Raw genomic sequence first — 3,954 nt, 5'->3', positions numbered from 1 at the left:
ATTATGCAGGAGAGGGAGGATTAAACAAGCTTAATCGAGTTCCAATGAGAAATGAAAGTGAGGCCTTCAACTTCTTTATTATGACCTTTATATGGGTGAAAGAATTATCTTTGCATTTAAAAGCCACGCTATCTCGGCCCAATTTAGATGAGCTAACTAACAAAGACACATCTGGCCATCTGACGATCGAATTTGGTTTTGCCCTACTTGACGTTGTCTTATTGTACTCAGCTACTTCATTTCTGTAAATATATATTTGACATTTGCCTCTTGATGAACATTATACTAGAGGTTGGTGAGAGATAGACATGTTCTCACAATAAAGTCATGAAGAGCTACATGCAACTTAAGGGGAAGAAAATGTCTTGGGCCATAGGTTTCATTGTAAATAATCAACTTATCTTTTATTAATTGATATTTGTCATCATCACTGCTGCCATGCCTTTAGCAGTAATATTGAATAATGAAAATCAGCTTCTGCCTTCAACATTTATTTTACGTAAAAGGATGATTCAGGCAGAAGTCATATAAGGCTGGCTATTTGTCACAGTTAGTGACCAGAACTCACGAGTCAACAGTGATCGTCAGAAACTTTACATGTAACTTTTTTTTTTTTTGCCTTTATTTTTATATTTCGTATCCAACCCCATTTTGGCTGGTGCGCAGAACTTAGAAACCGCTAAAAGCAAAAAAGTTTGAGTATGACATGACCAAGAATGCATAATAGGAATCTCAATTGGCAACATGCAGATTATCCAAAGTCCCGCACTTGTGTTCATTTCTTTTTGTGATACACATGTATATATGTCAGCAATGGTTGTTACTGACAAGTTATCCTATAACGGCACCACTTTCCTTGTTCAAAAAATTACTAGATTTGAACCTAGCATTTGATGTAATTGCATACACGTACTACGTGTCTCCCTTTCTTGTACACACACCAGTAACGGTTGATTATAAACTAAAACTATAGTAAGAAAATGTCCAATCCTGACAATGTCTGCAAAATATGTTGTTTCTATTGGATTAGAGTATGTCTGATAATTTAGGTAAAAAGAGGTACGTCTGATAATTCATGATCGATTGGGTTTTGAAGTAACGTACTTGTACGACAAGGTGGAATGCACTTATACATATCGCCATGCATGCATGCAGTTATCTTTAAACATTGTCATATTAAAAAAAACAAATTATAAATCTGCATTGAATATAAAAGTTAATTCATGAAAATAAATTACATTAAAATGTCGACACATGATTTTTTCCTTAAAACAAATTAAACAATAGTATTTGATGTAATTTTAATTACAGTATAACGGCATTTCATTTTCTTCATTGATATTTTTCACACTTAAATTAACAATTCAAAGCACAACACGTAATTTGTTGTCATTTTGACACATATACACACAACAGTATGGAGGAAACAGAGAGAAGTTTGGTTTGCCATAGGACTAGGCATGCATCGTCACTCATCAGGTTGGTGCAAGTGCTAGCTTTCCATGAGTTTTATGGACGAGCACTCCATCTCGAACCTCATTTTAGTTTGTGTTAAGCCAGCATTACACACACAGAATTTAGAAACCACCAAAAGCCAAACAAGGTTCAGAAAGCTAACCATGGCCAAGAATGCATAATAATAATAATAATCCAAATGGGATAGGTTCAGATTATCCAAAATCCAACCCTTGTGTCCGTTTCTGCGGGTGATATTAGCCACAGTCGATAGAATGAAACTACTCAAAAAAAGATCGATCGCTACACTGGATGTCAGATACGTTGTTCCAAGACTCTTCATGCTTTCTGGTGCTTGATCATATTCATAGAAGAACTCCATCTTTCCCACTTCTATAAAGGCGTCAAAAATCCCTATCAAAGCCAACTGAGGCAGCAATATGAAAACACTTAAAGAGGGATTTTGTCAGATTTCCTAAAAAGATCGTTCTCTCTTGCAACTCCGAGTCTCTTTCTTTTGGCTAAACATGCAGTGACCATCACGATGATCTACAACACAATGCCGATGCCTAGTCTTTGAAGCAACGTGATCCCTTTGGGGTTCTTAATGCGTCTTCGGATTGCCGGAACAAATATTCGATCATAGATTATAAGGGTTGTCAGCGAGAAGATGTGTATAAATGCTGCAAGAGAAGCTGGTAGAGGGATCTTGAAATGAGGGCCAATGCTTCTATCTAGTTTTGCGCATTGTCTGATAAAGAGTGTGCTCCCTTGAGATATTACAATTGGTGGTATGAGCGTTGCGGTCCAAATATGAATCACCTTCACCATTTGCTTTGTTTCCTCAACTTGAGCAACCGCACAGAGCATCCACAATGAGGTATAGCCTGTCTTTGTTGCAGCATCGTCAAGGAATCTGCAGCCATTAATATTTCAATACGATCATAAACCATTAGCTGAAATAGTTGAACTAACATGTATAGTTGGATTTTAAGGTATTCAACCTTAATGAGGGGGTGTTATCAATCTTGTGCCTCTTGTTTCTTGAGTACTCTTCGATGTTTAGCTCATGTAACTCTCATGGGTCATCTGGAACTCGTACCTTCTACTTCCTCAAGGCAGCTACAAGCACCTGAACTACTTTCTTTACAAGGCTATCTTTGAGCGATTTGTGCCTATAAAATAGAGTACCTACCAAAAACAGCAATATAGAAAAAGCTAATCCAATAGTTGGAAGCCCATAACCAAGGGACCAGCCTACGTTATCTTCCATGTAAATTAGTAAAGCACTTGCGAAGGTGATAAGGAAGATAGTAAACATCCACCAGTTAAAAAATGAAAGCTTCTGAGATTTCTCCTTTGGCTCAAAGTCGTTAAACTGGTTGAGACGTTGGGCTTGGTTCCACCAGCCCCTGCGGCCATTGTGTACAATGCGAAGAAGAAAACATCGACTTGATACCATGTTGCTTTTTGGCAATGTTGTGTTCTCACGATGTGGAGGCTTCATCGCCCTTAATGAAACTGTCAGCGTCAACATGCACAGTACCTGAAAAACACAGCCTGTTATTTTAAAGCCAAACGATAACGTCAATGAAGAAGCAGGGATTAATATATAAACGACCAATAAATAAATGAGAGCGTCAATGAGAAAAGTCCAGCATCGACCCAGTTAAGCATCGGCGATGTAGGCGCCAGCGAGAGGGGTGATCCAAACAGTACCCCACCAGTTGGTGACATTATTGGCAGATTTGACAGTTTCCTGCTATTCCCAAGCATGCCAATCTTTCGACCATCTCGTACCCTGTTATGTTATCAGTTTGACTCAACATACCAGATCACCATTAATTCATTCATCGATGACTCGAAAGGACAAAAAGAAGCCGTCATGTAGATATATTATATTTACCCAGTATGAAGCATGAAGTAACAAGCTCTCCATCTTCCAGATTTGGATCTTAAAGCTGGTCTTCCTCTTAGATCCACCGTACCATTTTCTGTGTAGCCGTCGTCTCTCTCATTTCCGCCCCCATTTTTCTTCTGCCATTACTGATATTACTTGCAGACGGCTACGGTTTGTGACTATATACCCCGTTCCTTTGTGTATGTGTGTGTTTATACTTTATAAGCATCGCTTTCTCTATCACCCCAGTCGATAAGTCAGATGCTACATAGCTGAGTCAGTATTCTTATATATATATATATATATATATATATACATATATATATATATATTTTCCCCCGTTACAAGAGACACCACTTGAATAAATTGCATTAATTTTTTAAGCCATGCCCAGTTGTTAAAGAAAATATACTAGAGGAAAAGATACCTTGCTAAACGCCAACAGAAAAAGGCTTCTCGCTAAAAATACGTTCAAATTATTTATTTATTTATTTTATATTTAAGCATGGTTTGAACAAGTTACCACTATTTATATCTCATGTCACTCTCATTACCTGAATTTGCCCCATTTTATTTTTAAGAAGAATTTTATTAATATT

General features: G+C 37.4%; 1 pseudogene; it reads right to left on the bottom strand.

Annotated features, from left to right (window-relative positions):
• Positions 1-1,323: 1,323 nt before the first annotated feature.
• Positions 1,324-3,572, bottom strand: LOC129307329 (protein NRT1/ PTR FAMILY 5.2-like; annotated as a pseudogene).
• Between the last annotated feature and the right edge of the window lie 382 nt (positions 3,573-3,954).

Source organism: Prosopis cineraria, unplaced genomic scaffold (assembly GCF_029017545.1).
Source record: "Prosopis cineraria cultivar Desert tree isolate PC_DT_omini unplaced genomic scaffold, ASM2901754v1 PC3, whole genome shotgun sequence".
NCBI lineage: Eukaryota > Viridiplantae > Streptophyta > Magnoliopsida > Fabales > Fabaceae > Prosopis > Prosopis cineraria.
Note: the sequence above shows the minus strand (reverse complement) of the source record. Positions and strands in the feature narration are given on the sequence as shown.